This window comes from Neolamprologus multifasciatus, chromosome 11, assembly GCF_963576455.1.
Source record: "Neolamprologus multifasciatus chromosome 11, fNeoMul1.2, whole genome shotgun sequence".
Lineage (NCBI taxonomy): Eukaryota > Metazoa > Chordata > Actinopteri > Cichliformes > Cichlidae > Neolamprologus > Neolamprologus multifasciatus.
The window spans coordinates 9,748,960-9,767,303 of record NC_140449.1 but is presented as its reverse complement, the minus strand read 5'-3'; the positions used below and the strand labels follow the sequence as shown (position 1 = coordinate 9,767,303).

General features: G+C 38.5%; 1 long non-coding RNA gene and 1 pseudogene across 3 annotated transcripts; both read right to left on the bottom strand.

Moving 5' to 3' along the window:
• Positions 1-1,012: 1,012 nt before the first annotated feature.
• Positions 1,013-12,634, bottom strand: LOC146507824 (uncharacterized; annotated as a pseudogene). Its single transcript, XR_014876939.1, has 8 exons — positions 12,549-12,634; positions 12,134-12,198; positions 8,484-8,766; positions 7,716-8,248; positions 7,334-7,479; positions 6,947-7,229; positions 6,565-6,710; positions 1,013-6,463 (listed from the first exon to the last, which is right to left on the bottom strand). The product of XR_014876939.1 is annotated as an uncharacterized LOC146507824 (transcript).
• On the bottom strand, positions 9,392-12,127 carry LOC146507825 (uncharacterized). Of its 2 annotated transcripts, XR_014876784.1 has the most exons (4): positions 11,614-12,127; positions 11,036-11,082; positions 10,575-10,667; positions 9,392-9,937 (listed from the first exon to the last, which is right to left on the bottom strand). It is a non-coding gene; the product is annotated as an uncharacterized LOC146507825 (long non-coding RNA). The 2 variants fall into 2 exon arrangements; XR_014876783.1 differs by lacking the exon at positions 11,614-12,127 and having other exon boundaries at positions 11,036-11,604.
• Positions 12,635-18,344: the final 5,710 nt, after the last annotated feature.

Sequence of the window (18,344 nt, the reverse complement as noted above, 5' to 3'; positions counted from 1 at the left end):
AATGTGTTATCCAGTTACCATTACACCCAGCTTGCTGTGGAAAGAGCTTAGATTAATGATGCACCTGTTTGGTCTATATGGAGTACTTGATAATGGCCTGCATGTTAGGGCTTATTAAGATGCCAGAGAAGGAGAAAATGAGTGGATAGTAGGAGACCAAAATGAGGAAAATAGGGCTTCAAGAAAAATAAAGAAAGGGGAAAAGACAAATGCAAACTGAAAGAAAGAGGCAAGAACTGAATAATATAAAATGGGAAAGAAGAAAAAAAGTGTGAAAAAGAGACTCGAACACATAATATTATTTTATAAATTTGACCGTTTGTTCATGAGGGTCATTTTGTATACATTTAGACAGTTTCCAGGTTTGCTGTTTTCACGTTCTTTTTGAAAGTCCCCTTTCAGGGTGTACTGGCACAAGATGGCACACACAATAGCTCTATTTCCCCTCTACCTCAGATGCCTTGGGATGTTACAGTAGAATTCCTAACTGACTGCCTGTGGGGGATGATTTTATGGTGCAAAACCCCATAAATGTTGAAAAAATGACAAGCAGGGTACTGGTTGTGCTCAGACCTTATGTGACAATTTTGGGTTTAGAAATTTCAGTTTCTTCCATTTACCAATGATCTTTGGCCTGTAGGTCATTGCCTTTGATTTTGTATGGATGCGGTTGTGAAAGTTACTGATCATTTGTGTCATCACTTTTTCGATGAAACAATGCACACGCAATTGTCTTTTTTTGCCTACATGAAAAACATTCTCAGAAGAGACAGTCTGAAGTTCCATTTACTCCACTATGAAAGAAATACTGAGAGCAAAGAGTGACAATCATCCACCTGCTATGACAACCTGCTATCATTACAGTGTCAAATGACCCCTTGGGCTATATTATATCCACCCAGTGACACCAATTACTAAACAAAGATAAGTTGTAATATCACCAACATACATTTATACTGTGTTTTGTCAAATGTTAATGTTACATGGAGGTCATTTGGGTGTACTTTGAGTATGTGTTGAGGCATTTGATGAACTGTAATGCAGCCAAGTCTGCACCAAAAAATGATGAAGGAGCCTAAGATGTTTCCTTTTGGGTCAACAGTATTTCACAGTGATGGCTACAAAATGCAGTTTCACAGCTCACAGATCTCTGTGCACACATTTGTGCAGAAGAATAAATATATTTGTATTATTTTGCTGAATAATTTCGAAGTTAAAGAATCAGTTGCTTTTCCATATTTTACAGTCAGAGCCCTGAGAAAGAACTGACGATGTTCTGTTCTGAGCCTATTGCTTCCATTATAGAATATGCTTTTGAACAATACCAGCATTAACTTAGCTATGAATTCATCTTATTACCATACAGTCTACTAATCTGCACTCTGGAAAAGCAAGTTATGTTATTCCTGTGATGACCTGTAGGGTACAGTGGTATTGTTAGGATGCCTGGGTCGTTGATCCAGGGTTTTGAGTTTATTGTATTATTTATCTTTTCTATTCTTTGGTTTCTTCGTTAGAATTATATCTTATGGTTTGTCTCTGTGTAATCCTTAGTTGCTGTCTCCCCTGTTTGCTCTATCCCCGTGTCCAGTCAGTGTCTGTGTCTGCCCTGGTCCCACGTCTCTGTTCCCTCTGTTGCAGTGTGCGCGTGTTAGTCTGTGTCATGTTTCCTGTTTTATTTTGAAGGTCCTTGTCTGATGTTAATGTATCTGGTTTCGCTTCCCCTTGTCTCGTTAGGCTTGATTTGCCCCAGCTGTGATTCCCTCCTGTTACCCATTCCCTGATTGCTCCCTCTGTGTATTTAAGCCCTGTGTTTCTCTGTGTCCATGTCGTGATCTACTGTTTATCTAGCTGTGTGTTCTGTCAGTCTCCTGGTGTAAGTTTATTTTGATATTTCCAATTATGTTATATTTGAGTTTAACATTAAAAGCTGTTTTGAGTTCAAGTTTTGCCTCCGAGTGTCTGCACCTTGGGTCCTATTCCTGTCTGCACACAGCCGTTCCATAACAGGTATGACAGTTGGAAAAGGCTCCCTTGGAAACCTTAATGGGATAAGTGACTAAGAAAATAAATCAGTCCTTCTCTAACTATTAATTAGGCATGAAGAAAGAAAATACATAGTTTAAGAGGATTGCCATTCCATGTTAGACATTTTAAATATGTATCGAATATGCATTGTATATAGCTGTTGTGGGAAATTGCTTGAAATCTTGCCAGTTACAGTCCTGAAACTGCTGAAACTGAAGATAATATGGCAAGCATCCTTGTTTAAGACTTGTAATACATTTTAACCCAAATTGTGTAGTTTGCATTTCAATAGCTTAATAAATAATCTTATTCAGCATAAATTGAGGAGTTTGTTCCTATGTTTCAGGTGGGAGTCAATGGAATGACTATAGGAACCAGCAAATCATAAGAGGAGTGCATTTGCCATTACACACTGCACATTCCCACAGGCACAGTTGAAAAGAAAGGAATGGATAATTTGCTGATCAGGGCATATTCCTTTCCTCATCTCTCTTGCTGTGCATGCATAGTGTCTCCATACCAGAACCTGTGACTGTGTGCGTGCTTGTAAAGGCAGTGATGTGTGTCTGTGTACATGTGCCGCATAGGGAAGAATAAATGAAGATGAACATTCCAGACCCTCTGCTCTTTTCTTGTGTTTTCCTCTATTTTTCTGTCCCCCACCACCAAATATGTATTGATTGCCATGCATATTTATTATCTGTGCTGAACCAGTGGCTCTCTGGGGCTTTTAGAGGTGATAGGCCTCCTCCATAGAGCAGAATCAACAATATTGAACAGACAAGGAATCTCCAAACCTGCCTTTAAGCACTGATGATATAAAGCATTCACTTCTGACTCATTGCATACTCATTATCCACTGTGTGCATATTATGTACATTGCATGCAATCAGATGTTGGTTTTATGCTGTTATTAAACAATGAACAAACATTTTTTTTCATTTAAATTTTGTATTTTTTGGACTGTATGTGCTGGCATTTTTATTTTTTTTATACATATTCAGGTGTTGTTGGTGCATCAGCTGATCACACTTCTCTAGAGGTTGTAAACCCTGAAGGTGGTGCTTTAGTGCCTGTAAGCTACAGCTTTAGCACACTTAAATCTACGAAGTCAGAGTGTTGTTTCTCATCCGCTCACTCAGGGCAGGGAATTAATCTCTTGCAGACTGTTCTTTCTAGGCCCGCCTCCCAGGGCCCTTGTGCTCTAGGGATAGCTGTAGCCCAGCACTCCCCTGCACCTGCCTCAGTTCCCCAGGTGAGGGGGGCTGGCACCCAGCTGGTCCCTGTTCCGGTTTCCGGGTCGGCTGAGGCTCTGCTGGTCCCTGCACCCGCATCAGCTCCTCGGGTGGGAGGTGGGAGCGACTGGTGTCCAGCAGGTGCCTGCACCCTTCATCCGCATTGCAGGCTCAGGGGAACCTACACCACCAGCTGTCCTACATCCGCTCCCACAACCATCACTACACTCAGCTGCTCAGGATGCTCCTCAGTCAGTCATTCAGCCTTCTCCCCAGTGCACAGTCCAGCCTTCTAACTAAACGGCCTTTACTACCACTAGTTCAGTTTGTTACCCAGTTTCCCTCAGTTCAATCTGTAACTCCGTCTCCTGTGTCCCCCGCACCTTAGTCATCTACCCCACCACAAGCTCCATTTTCACCTCTACCATCACTTCAGTCATCAGTTCGGTCTGTCACTCAGTCGCCCTTAGCTCCATCATCCACACTACCACCTGCTTCTCTTCCACCACAACCATCACTACACTCAGCCATTCAGGCTGCTGCTCAGTCAGTCATTCAACCTGTAGTCCTGCCATTAATCATGTCAGCCAGAAACAATCTTTGAACACAAGATCCATAGAGGCTGTGTAAAGATGCCCCTGAGACAATCCAACGCATAACAGCAGAGTGCAAGATATTAGCAGGCAGGGCATACATGGAACGCCATAGTATACAGAAATATCTGTGCTGAGTATGGCCTGGAAATCCCAAGGTCAAAATGGGAGACGCCCCCTAGGGTGGTTAAAATTGACTTCCAGATACAGACGGATAAAATGGTGATGGCTAACCAACCAGATATAGTAGTGAAAGACAAGCAGAGGAAGATGGCAACAGTGATAGATGTAGCGATACTGAATGACAGCAACATCAGGATGAAGGAACATGAGAAGCTGGAGACATACTAAGGGCTCAGAGAAGAGCTCAAGAAGATCTGGAGTGTGAAGGTAACAGTGGTCCCAGTGGTAATCGGAGCACTAGATGCAGTGACTCCCAAACTAGGTGAGTGGCTCCAGCAGATCCCACGAACATCAGAGAAGCGCAGTCCTACGAACAGCTAAGAAACTTCGCAGGACCCTCAAGCGCCTGGACCTCTGGTAAAGGACCTGAGCTTGAAGGATAGACCATCTGGCTTTATGTCAGGACTTCTTGTTTGTAGAGGAGGATTCTGAATTTGAGTTCTGAACTAGTCTGCCAGATATCTGGACAATTTACCAATTCACCAACCAAAATCGATTTGAGCATGAATAACTCGATATCGATTCATTAAAATCCTGAATCAATTTTTAAATATTAAATTATTTTGCCCAAAACTCCAGAATCTACAGAATCCAGGTCAAACCTCACAAAATTTCGACAACCACCAAACAGCTAAAACAGTAAATGAGAGCAGGAACATGGATTCTGCACAAAGACATAAACACAAAGTGCGGACCCGGTGACGCATCAGAATCAGTGAGATGTTGGCTTTCTCACACGGACACGCCGTCGGGGCTAAAAGCTGACAGCTCACAGATTCTGATGTGTTGCCGGGTCTGCGCTTTGTGTTTACGTCTTTTTTGCACTAGATTCGGAAGCTCCAGGTTTCATCACTCTCCAAACAATATTGACTGAACCAGCAGCAAAAGAAGATCCAAACTACACTTCACATAAAAATTGTCATGAATTCCCTCTTACTTTTGCTGTTGCTTCCACCACGATAAAATGACACTTCATGTACAGCTCTTTCTCTCTCTTTCTCTCTCTCTCTCTCAGTGTACTCCAAGAACAGTTTCCCATCTAGAAATCTCTGTTTTCTGCATTATTCGCTTGCTTATTAACCACCAGTCTACCATTTTTTTACAGTGCTGTCAGCCGCTGTTTTTTTTCTTTATTTCTTTTTTTATTTAACTGATTTCCAACAAGTAAGTCTCAATACTCAATAAATGTAAACTTTTTAAAACTATGCAAAACTGCAAAATGCTTGGCTGTGTCTCTAATAAAACCTCTGTAACTTTGCTCTGCTTCACTTCAGCAGCACCAGGTAATGTTTATATGTTGATTTATGGTTTTCTTCAGTTTTTGTTCGAGTGCAGAATATTTTTAAGGTTATCTGATTTACCACCCTCATAACTGACATTAAAGTACAGTAGTATAGGCCTATTTAACTCCACATACATTTTACAGGAGACAATTTTATTTCTTATATGAATGTTATATATTTCAACTGTCATAAACAGGATGTGACAAATGATAATAATAACAACTGTACTGGATTAAAACATCCACTCTTTGTACATTAATGCTTTGTATTTTGTTCTATTTAATCTGAACAAGCACCTAAAAAACAGTCAGTGATCACTGTTGGCCTCTCTTGGTTGAGAACCACTGGCTTAAAACGTATTGCACAGAACTATATACTGCTTCCTTGTGGTCATCTTACAAGCAGTGCAGCATGCAGAAGCTGCATGTTGCATATAATGATGCAATGAGAATCCTGCGTGGGATACCTAGAGGGGGTAGTGCCAGTCAGATGTTTGTAACTGTGGGTATTTGGACTTTTAACAAAGTTAATGTTCACTTTTAGGGAACGACAGAATGGTGGTTCTCTAAGGATTGATTGATTGACTGATGGGTAGAGCAAAGGATTCTAACCTTTCAACTATGTCTCTGCAACTGAAACGAATGACTCTTCAAACGTGTGCTGCACCAATATTTATTTAGAGTTGGAATGGAAAAGAAACAGAAAGTGTAATATGTTTTGTAAAATATTACATGTGATACAACAGATAAAGGCAAAATTTATTTAATATATGAATGGAAGCATTCAGTAAAAACTGATTGATTAGAATAGAATTTCCCTGCAGTGTGTCGTGAATAGTAGGGGGTATAAAAAAGAGTCACTAAAAAGTTGCAAAAAACTTGAACTAAATGACCCTTATTGTCACACACCTACTTTAAAACTAAGGGAATACTACAAGACTAAATGATTTTATTTAGACCCAGCTACACTCAGATTCATTGTAAGAATCGAGTTGTGTACCATCAACTTCCACCTACTTCTTAACCATTTAAGCCCGGTGCAAAATGTGCAACGCCACGATTCCCATCAATGACCTTTTCCGGTTTGGCATTCACATACTTTGAAGGCTGAGCCACTTGTCCAAGTCTGGCAACATTAGTCTCTGAAAAGTTAAAAATATTAGCAATAATATGATAAGAACTCCAAAAACCATTATGTTTTCATTTAACCCAGAACACACGAGAAGAATTGGACAAGATTTACCTGAAAGTGTACCATCAACTTCCACCTCACAAAGTGTCAGGTATTCTCTTCTCCCAGGAATAACGATGTTTATGTAGCGACCTTCCATTCCATTGCATGCAAAGGTTTGTGATGCCCCAGCAGCGATAGTAGAGATTACAGCACATCTGAAAACAAATTACAAGAAAAAAGATTTACAAGTAACATAAGATTAATGTAAAACAAAAATTTGTCTAAATGTCCCTCTCAGATAGTTAAGATGCTGCTTGAAATTGTATGGTGGACTTAACTCTAAAAAAGGAGGTAGAAGTAGAATTTTTTTTATAAACATAATTAATGATTGCCACATATATGACGGTTATGACAAAATTTGAATCAAGTATAAGATAAATAGCTCATTTACCTGGGATTCGCATTGCCATTGTCATTAAGTGAATTTCCAATGCGGATCTCAGCTCCATTGATCCTCTCAGGGCAACAGTCTTGTCTGTTGGTGATAGTCACAGAGTTGATTTTATATGTCTTCAAAAGGTCAAGTCTCCACCATGGATTCAAGTTGTTGTTTGTATGGGCACATGATCCCTGGTTGAAGTTGCTGGCACGATTCCCATCAATGGCATTTTCGGGTTTGACATTCTCATACGTTGAAGACTGAGCCACTTGTCCAAGTCTGGCAACATTAGTCACTGAAAAATTAAAAATATTAGCAATAATATGTTACGAAGAACTCCAAAAACCATTATGTATTCATTAAACGTGGAACACACAAGAACAATTGGACAAGATTTACCTGAAAGTGTACCATCAACTTCCACCTCACAAAGTGTCAGGTATTCTCTTCTCCCAGGAATAACGATGTTTATGTAGCGACCTTCCATTCCATTGCATGCAAAGGTTTGTGATGCCCCAGCAGCGATAGTTGAGATTACAGCACATCTGAAAACAAATGACAAGGAAACAGATTAACAAGTAACATAAGATTAATCTAAAGTAAAAGTTTGTATAAATGTCAATTTTAGATAATCAAGGTGCTGCTCTTAATTGCCTGATGAACTTAACTCTAAAAAAGGAGGTAGAAGTAGAATTTTTTTTACAAACATAATTAATGATTGCCACATATATGACGGTTATGACAAAATTTGAATCAAGTATAAGATAAATAGCTCATTTACCTGGGATTCGCATTGCCATTGTCATTAAGTGAATTTCCAATGCGGATCTCAGCTCCATTGATCCTCTCAGGGCAACAGTCTTGTCTGTTGGTGATAGTCACAGAGTTGATTTTATATGTCTTCAAAAGGTCAAGTCTCCACCATGGATTCAAGTTGTTGTTTGTATGGGCACAGGATCCCTGGTTGAAGTTGCTGGCACGATTCCCATCAATGGCATTTTCGGGTTTGACATTCTCATACGTTGAAGACTGACTCACTTGTCCAAGTCTGGCAACATTAGTCACTGAAAAATTTAAAATATTAGCAATAATATGATACGAAGAACTCCAAAAACCATTATGTATTCATTAAACGTGGAACACACAAGAACAATTGGACAAGATTTACCTGAAAGTGTACCATCAACTTCCACCTCACAAAGTGTCAGGTATTCTGTTCTCCCAGGAATAACGATGTTTATGTAGCGACCTTCCATTCCATTGCATGCAAAGGTTTGTGATGCCCCAGCAGCGATAGTTGAGATTACAGCACATCTGAAAACAAATGACAAGGAAACAGATTAACAAGTAACATAAGATTAATCTAAAGTAAAGTTTGTTTAAATGTCCCTCTCAGATAATCAAGGTGCTGCTCTTTATTGCCTGATGAACTTAACTCTAAAAAAGGAGGTAGAAGTAGAATTTTTTTTACAAACATAATTAATGATTGCCACATATATGACTGTTATGACAAAGTTTCAATCAAGTATAAGATAAATAGCTCATTTACCTGGGATTCACATTGCCATTGTCATTAAGTGAATTTCCAATGCGGATCTCAGCTCCATTGATCCTCTCAGGGCAACAGTCTTGTCTGTTGGTGATAGTCACAGTGTTGATTTTATATGTCTTCAAAAGGTCAAGTCTCCACCATGGATTCAAGTTGTTGTTTGTATGGGCACAGGATCCCTGGTTGAAGTTGCTGGCACGATTCCCATCAATGGCATTTTCGGGTTTGACATTCCCATACGTTGAAGACTGACTCACTTGTCCAAGTCTGGCAACATTTTCACCTTAATATTTAAAAGAGAGAAAGATGCACAGAATTACCAAATGTAATTAACAGCGGTGCACTCAAAAAAATAACTCTTTAAATGAACATAAAAAAATCATGGAAAGAATTTCCACATGATTAAATTGCTTTATTTTAGCACTATGCAATTCTGTTACTCCAACTTAATGCACTCAAGTTGGACCAACTTAATTAAAGATTGATGAATCAACGTATTTACTGCATTTTGATCCAATATATTTTAATAGTGTTGATCCAACTTAAAGAGTTTTGGTCCAACTCAATTCAGTAGGTTTTCTCCAACTAATTTACTAAATTTGGTCCCAGCTTAAGTTAATTGAGTTGAACCACCTCATACAAATTAAGTTATTCCAACACAAGTCTTTAATGCTAATAGAAAGCAATTTAATCACGTGGAAATTCTTTCCATGATTATTTTAAGTTAATTTAAAGAGTAATTTTTTGGAGCATTTAACAAAGTCTAGAGTCTGGTTAACATACATTTCACTATTACATCTAAAAGGTATATAAAAATTTGTCATACACATCTTTTTGTTTTCGCCAATTTATTGAATTTATAGCAAATTTCACATAACGTATAAAGAATACATGAAATGCAAGTGCAAGTTACATAACAGAAAAAAAAGTAGTGGACAAAGCGGAAAGTTAACCTGTTTTTAACAACAATGAATGGCTGAATCAGGTGATTTTCTGATGACCAATACAACTACTTTGAAGGTCAACAGATGCACTTTCAAAAAAGAAAGAGCACCAATTTTGTGTTTTCTCAAAATCAATAAAAAATGCATGGTATCATCTATCTGCAATTATTTTAGGTTCATGGTCCAGATACATGGTGTAGCTGTTGTAATGGGAACATTTCTCAATGAGAAAATAGTGTTTTGAGAACCTGTACTTTGTGTGCTGTTGGATAGTTTGTGTGCATCTAATTCCATAAGAATCTTCTGCAGCTCAGGTTCAGTGAATAGACCAGACCAAGCAACATTGTCACTGCAAAAACTACATTGCCCAACTCACCCATCACTTCCACCCCCTCTAGAACAATTATAACATCCTGAGGGTCATCGCCAGGCTCCGCACCCTCTGACCGAATGACACAGATTCCAAAGACTGTCTCTGCTATGGCAGGGGCGATGCTTTTTATCAACTTCCTGTGACAATAAAACAAAAAAAAAAAGATAATGATTTCTCACTAATGTCCATTGCAAACAGTTTTAAAAGTACATATCTGTTTTACATTAATGTAAAATACCTAAAAGCTTTATTCATTCAAGCCTTATAATAATGTAAATGTAATCAAAAATGACTGCCCGATAATTTTCCTGACTCAAGAGAAGTTCATTCAATACCTCAACAATGTCCTGTCTTTCAAAATCTTGAGTTGTGATAGGGGTGACTGTGGCACATGAGGTAGAGCAAGTTGTCTACTGGTTTAATCCCTGGCTTCTCTAATCTGATACTAAAACTATCAATGGGTAACATACTGAAACCCAAGTTGCTCCTGATACATCCATTGAAGTGTAAATGTTACATAAAAATCTTGTATGAATGTGTGTATGAATGAGGTTATTATAATGATATTATAATAAGGTTAGTATAAAACACTCAAGAATGGTGCGTGTAGTATCCAGTGAGAAACTTAAAGCTCTTACTTTTCCTATTTCAAAATGTATTTTTTACAGACACCAGTAATATACAGGAAAACCCCATCCCCTGAAACTTTTTGTATGTAGTTCAAGCTTATCTTTGATCATCTCCTTAGTTAAGGATACAGGCAAGTTAACATACCAGGTAATCCTTCACCAGCTTCTCAGGATCTTCATTCAGGTACACGCAAAGACCTTTGGCGATGTATTCTCTTCTGATTTCAACAGCATCAGTCTTTATACACAGAGGGGGGAAAAAAACAAATATATACGGAAATCCATCTCAACGACCTAGCAGTGGGATTAAAGAACTTTTAGTTGAATTACCAGGAATTTGTGAGAAATACAGAGGCTATTGTTTTACAGTCTTAATCTTTTCAAATAGTATTTATGCATTTTAAACAAGTCTGTCATTTTAATATTGTTTTTTTTGTGTATTAATTTAATCATGCCATACCCCCAATTCAAGAAAGTTTAGATGATGTGTACATAAAATCAGAATGCAATGTTTTCTTGGTCTCAAAACTATATGTCACTTACAAATGAATATATTAAATTTTTAACATGGGAATGTGATCATTTTTAAGAAAAATATTAGCTCACCTTGAATTTGATGAACTGGCCTGCCAGCTCTCCAGACCTTTCACCACCTGATAAGATTAAACATTTATTATCTTTACAGGAGGGAACTGCAAGTCTCCAAGTGTATTAAGTAGAAAAATATTTAATTTCAAAAAATAAAAAAAACAGGAAAACATATCTGTTCATGTTTTGTCTTTCCTCCTCAGTGTACTAAAAACACATAAATTGTTAAATAAACCACTGTCCATCAGTTGCAACTTACAAACTTACAAATTTCAACAACCCACACGTAAAATGTAAATTTATCACAACAGTCTCTGTGGTAGAGCCAAACTATGTGTAGAGGTTAAGTTATAAACAATATCTATATTTGGAGTAGCTAAGTCTTTCATATTAGGCTATCATGCTAGCATGACATTGTGCTATATTCTTGCACTAACGTGTTAGCTAGCTAGAATGGCATAAACAAACAGATATTTAAAAAAAAACAAAAAAACCCCAAATGTGAATAAATAAAACTGAAAAGAATCGACAAACTAATGATACCTTTGTGCAAAAAGTATTTTCATGAAGATGGATGAAGATAGATTCACTCTTACCTTTCCAAGATGACCACGAAGCAAACCATGTGCTTTCCTGCCTCTTGTTGTTTAGAATCTCACGTGATCTTGTGATATCGCGAGTCTTTAAGGCGGCTAACCACTCTTGTTAGATTTTATCATGTCATATCAACAAGAATAAATTTAAGAGGTGCTAAGTTGGTAAATTTCATGTAGATCTTATATGATTTTATTACGTTCACCTTGGAAACATAAATTCATTGTGTTCAAATTACATGTTAGAGTCTTGTAAATGCAATAACCACCAAATTTTACTTTTTTGAGTGTGTAAGTAATTTCACAAAAATATCTACAGTCAGCTTCTTTAATTGAATTTTTCCTACAATCTTTTTTAAAACACTTTTTCACTGATCTAATTAAAATATATAATTAAATATGAATTCTTCAAACCAGTTATTTACTTTTAATATCTTTTCGTGTGTTGAATTAACCAAGTCCTAGAATTGCAATGAATTCACTTTTACTTATTATATTTCTTAGATACATTTTTTAATCTCACCCAAATTTCCACTCAGCTTTCCTAGAATAGACAACAAGACAAATATTCCAGCCGTAGTCAACATCCTATAGACAAAAGAAAACATTATCATATTTAATCTGGAGTAGAGGATTTGACAGATGTACAACTTTTGTTAATGGTTTGCAATTTGCAATTCCTTCTAGAGTATTTTTTTAAATACAATTGTCAATTTTTAAATTATAGCAGTAATTAAGCCTTGATAAGGTAGAATATTTCCAAAAATATAATTATTTGACAATTGAAGGTTATTAATGACATTACTGTCACATTTAAGTTTTTTTTTTCCCTTTGGTTTTTTTTTCTTTCTTTTTTTTCTGGTAATATATATCTATATAGATATATTTTACAAAATACATGGAAAAACTGATATCATCCTATTCTACCAAGGAATTACCTTCAGTTGTAGGTAGGAGTCTCATAGTAGGTGCAATCTGCATTTTCACAAACTGAGCCATTATTATATATGCTTACAGTGGTCATGTGACTGACAGTTGTTTAACGAATGAAAATTTATGTTCAAATAATAAATGTTATTCTTGTAACTTTGCTTAGTTTCATATACACCCTTGTCAAATACCAGGTGACTCCCTTTTTCATAACAGTGCTGTGCATACAACAGAACATTTTGTCACGGACCCAACCAGACGACCTCACTTACTATATTTCTCTATTCTGAAAACATCATGGGATGTCATGTAATAATTCAGAATTTCCTAGTTGTTGCCATAACTATTTGACTAGTTATAAACTAGTTTAAAAGATATTGATTAAATGTTTTGAACACTTACACAATTTAAGGAGAAGATTTAAGGGGAAAAAATCCCAACAAGAATAAAATTTGTGCAAAACTGATTTTTGTCTCGGTTTTTAATTTTCTTGTTCTTTACCAGCACTACAGTGTTTTTTAAGGTGTGTCTTTAACACACTTTATTGCTATTGCTACACCAGGAGACCAGAAAATGTATGCATTGTGGATGACGTCAGTGCTGAGGAGGATGTGTGGAAGTGCTTCAAAAAGGTGAATGCACGCAAAGCTACTGGTCTGGATGTGAATCCCAGCTGTGTCCTCAAATCATGCTTGAGGTTGAGCTGGCTGGAGTGTTTCCACACATCTTCAACCATCATCACCATTAACGGCGTTGCTGTGGAGAGAGTGAACAGCTTCCATTTCCTAGGTGTACTTCTGGCAGAGGATCTCACATGGTCTGTTCACATGAACAAAACAGTGAAGAATGCGCAGCAGCACCTCTTCTTTCTCAGGAGATTGAAGAGAGTTGGCATGAGCCCCCGCATCCTCAGGCCCTTCAACCGCAAAGCTCTTCGGAGAGTGATGCGGTGTTCTGAACGGATAATTGGAGGTGAGCTTCCCCCCCTCCAGGACGTCTACAAGAAGTGGTGCCTGAGAAAAGTGGGGAAGATCACAGACCGGACACTTCATAGACACCTTACCTTCACTTACTGGAACTTTGACTTTTTCAGGCTCAGTCTTGCCTAACTTTATGTTATTGCTGTCACATTTAAGTTGTACTTCTTTTTTTGCTTTTTGTTGTTATTGTTGTTTTGTTTTGGGGGGGTTTGTTGGGGGGGGATTAAATATATATATATATATATATATATATATATATATATATATATATATATATATATATATATAATATAAAATACATGAAAAACTGGAAAGATATTCTACCAGGACTTACCTTTAAGCATAGGTATGTGTCTCAAAGTAGGTTCGACCTGCATTATCATATACTCAGCCATTGTTATATATGCTTACTGTGATCATGACTACGAGTTGTTTAAAGAATGAAAAATCATGTTCAAATAATAAATGTTGTTCTTGTAACTTTGCTTAGTTTCATACAAACCCATGTCAAATACCAGGTGTCTGCCTCCCTTGAAGGTGATTGTCACTCCACATACATGTTGTTTGTAACCCACATACAATGAGGGTACCACTTTAAGGACTGATATGAGGAGAGATGGACAGCCGGCCTAACCAATCGAAATGCATAGGTCCCAGTATGCTTTGACCAATGGGAGAGCAGCCTGCTGCTGTATGTCTCACCCACGTGCTCTGTGTTCGCTGCTATGTGTGGAGGTAGTCCCGTGCTGGCAGGAGAAAAGAGAGACTGAAGCGTTTGAGCTGGAAAAAAGTATTAGATGTAAGTTGCAACCAACTGTGCTGCAAACTGAGCCATTATTGTATATGCTTACAGTGATCATATGACTGACAGTTGTTTAACGAATGAAAATTTATGTTCAAATAATAAATGTTATTCTTGTAACTTTGCTTAGTTTCATATACACCCTTGTCAAATACCAGGTGACTCCCTTTTTCATAACAGTGCTGTGCATACAACAGAACATTTTGTCACGGACCCAACCAGACGACCTCACTTACTATATTTCTCTATTCTGAAAACATCATGGGATGTCATGTAATAATTCAGAATTTCCTAGTTGTTGCCATAACTATTTGCCTAGTTATAAACTAGTTTAAAAGATATTGATTAAATGTTTTGAACACTTACACAATTTAAGGAGAAGATTTAAGGGGAAAAAATCCCAACAAGAATAAAATTTGTGCAAAACTGATTTTTGTCTCGGTTTTTAATTTTCTTGTTCTTTACCAGCACTACAGTGTTTTTTAAGGTGTGTCTTTAACACACTTTATTGCTATTGCTACACCAGGAGACCGGACAATGTATGCATTGTGGATGATGTCAGTGCTGAGGAGGATGTGTGGAAGTGCTTCAAAAAGGTGAATGCACGCAAAGCTACTGGTCTGGATGTGAATCCCGGCTGTGTCCTCAAGTCATGCTTGAGGTCGAGCTGGCTGGAGTGTTTCCACCCATCTTCAACCATCATCACCATCAACGGCGTTGCTGTGGAGAGAGTGAGCAGCTTCCATTTCCTATGTATATATCTGGCAGAGGATCTCACATGGTCTGTTCACATGAACAAAACACCACCACACTGGCGTTCCTTACCACTGCCACTGGATGTGCGGAAGCGACGCAGGAGACGGGGTAACCGTGGAGGTCGCCTCTTCAAACTGAGACTAAGGATTTCTTGTTTTCCTCATGAGTTTCGCTCCATTTGTCAATCCTGCCTGCAACTCTTGGTGCTGTTGCATGCTTTGGACCCGGTGGACTCCTGCTTGGTTCCTCTTGTGGGATCTCTCGAGAAGGGTTCTGCAAAATCCCCTCTCCGACATCTTCGTTGGCGTGGAGTGGACCGAACAAACCTCCGACCCGTGGATCTGGTTGTTACCGCCTCGGAAGCTCCCAAGCCAATTCCTCTCAGGTTGCGTTTAATTAATGCCAGATGGCCGGTGGCAAATAAGACATTCATTTTGAAGGAATTTCTCTCTTCCCATGCGCTGGATTTTCTTTGCTTGGCTAAAAACTTGGATTCCACAGGGTGAGTTAAGTGCCTTTTCTGAATTATTGCCGGCTGGCTGTGCCTTCTTTAGTGTTCCGAGAGTTTCTGGTCGCGGAGGAGGACTAGCTGTTGTTTTTAAGGCACATCTTGACTTTAAGCAGCTATCCCCATCGACACGCCACACCAGTTTTGAACTCTGTTTGTGCAAACTGGGCCACTCGTCTTTGCTGTTGTGTGCGATTGTTTATCGGCCCCCAAAATATAATAAGGAGTTTTTATCCAAGTTCTCAGAGTTTCTTGCTGACTGTGCATCACGGTATGACCAGATGCTTTTGCTTGGTGATTTTAATATACAGGTCTGCTGCCTGGGGAAGCCTCTGGCTAAGGACTTTCTGGACTTAGTGAACTCTTTTAATTTTGTTTAGTCTGTTAAAGGTGCCACTCAAGAACGTGGTCACACACTGGACTTGGTTTTATCACATGGTTTATCTGTCCGTAACGTACTCGTCGAGGATGTTGTGCTTTCTGACCATATGCCTATTTTATGTGACATTGTTCTTTTTAATCCTGTTGTTAAGCGGGCTGTACCTGCTCGATGTTATCGTGCTTTTGGCTCAGATACTACCGAGCGGTTTTCCATATTGTTTGACCAACTTATTTCTTATCCTCCTGAGTTGTACACCTCAGATGGATTACTTTCTTATTTGGATTCTGCTTGTAAATCTGTCCTCGACGTTGTCGCTCCTTTTATATTCAGACAGTGTAAGCCAAAGGCTAGTCCTTGGCTAACTGATTTTACCAGAGCCGCTAGAAAAAAATGTAGAAGATGTGAAAGACAGTGGAAAAAAGATAGGCTGCATGTCTCTCTGGAAGCTCTTAAGACTAGCTTGAAAGTCTATCAGAGAGCAGTAAAGGCTGCCAAGCACTCCTATTTTTCCCAACTTATTGCTGCCAGCTCGCATAACCCTCGTGTTCTATATAACACTATAAATTCTGTACTTAATACGGAAGGCTATATTATTTTTGCACTCTTCTGCGGTTATGTGCAATAAGTTTCTTATTATTCTTATTTTGTGGACAAGGTTGCTAGTTTGAGACCTCCGACTCTATCTATTGCTGACCCAGCAATGCATGGTTCTTGCTCAAGTCTGTTCTCTGCTTTTCTACCAATTGTTTTATCTGATTTAGAGAAACTTGTGTTGAATGCTAAACCGTGTGGCTCTCCAAATGACGTTGATCCTCCCCATTTTCTTAAAAAGGTATTTCCTACCATCGGACCACACATTCTGAACATTATTAATACTAGTCTTTTGTCTGGTCAAGTACCTAGGGAATTTAAGCATGCAGTCATACATCCTTTACTTAAGAAACCAGGCTTAGATAGTTCAGTCATATCAAATTTTAGACCGATCTCTAAGCTTCCCTTTCTTAGTGAGATTCTGGAAAGGATTGTTTATACTCAGTTGATGGATTACTTGAATGACTCTAATTTGTCAGAAATCTTTCAGTCCGGCTTTAAGCCATTTCACAGTACGGAGACAGCCCTCGTAAAAGTTAGGTCTTGTTGGACATGACCGCTGCATTTGACACAGTGGATCACGATTTGCTAATCTCCCGCTTACAGCACTGTGTGGGAATTTCTGGTTTGGCACTTTTGTGGTTAAAGTCCTATCTCTTAAATAGGACCTTTTGTGTTAAGTTGGGGTCGTCTTCATCCTCTGTGGCCCCTCTGCTTTGAGGTGCGCCACAGGGATCTATTCTTGGGCCATTATTGTTTTCACTGTACCTTTTGCCTCTTGGCGCGATTTTCCAGAAACATAAAGTGCCATTCCATCTATATGCAGATGACTGCCAGCTTTATTTACCTTTTAGTCATTCTGATAGTCTCCCAAGTCGACCTCTGCTTGACTGCCTTACTGATGTTAAAGCATGGATGGCAAAAAACTTTTTAAATTTTAATGATCGGATCGTTTTTCTCACACTCCAAATGTTGATCTTGCAGCTTTGACTTCCCAACTAAAGAGTTTGATCACAAATCTCGGAGTAAAAATTGATTCTGCACTTACCTTTGATGACCACGTAAACGGGGTGGTAAAATCAGCATTCTATCACCTCAGACGTTTAACGAAGGTTAAGCCCTTTCTTCCAAGCGTGACTTGTTATTCATGCCTTTATTACTTCACGTTTAGATTATTGCAATTCTCTTTTAATAGGGGTTGGGCAGGGCACTTTGTCATGCTTGCAATTAGTGCAAAATGCCTCGGCAAAATTTTTAACTGGCAGAAGGAAATTTGATCACATCACTCCGATTTTGGCCTCTCTACACTGGCTTCCAATTGAATTTAGAATCCGTTTTAAAGTCCTTTTATTGTTTTTTAAATTTCTAAATGGTCTGGCATCTGTTTATTTATCTGACTTGTTGAAGCCCCACGTCCCCACTCATTCCCTTCGGTCAGCTGAGCAGTTGCTGCTTTGGGTCCCAAAGTCACGGCAGAGGAGACCGAGCGTTCTCTGTTGCAGTGCCGATGCTTTGGAATAACCTTCCTCTCCATATTAGACAGGCTACATCAGTGCCAGTTTTTAAGTCTTTATTAAAAACCTGTTTTTAATAAAGACGGAAGTGACAGTCAAGGTAAGCGACTAATGTTGTAACTGACGTCAGACGCCGGAGATTTTGGCGGAAAATTAAAGCAAATGGTAGTTTAGATTTGAACAAATTTCTTTAAGCTTCAGTATTACCAAATACACTTATCAATTGTCTCATAACTAACAATATTTGTCTAAATTATCTCCAACACCCTGG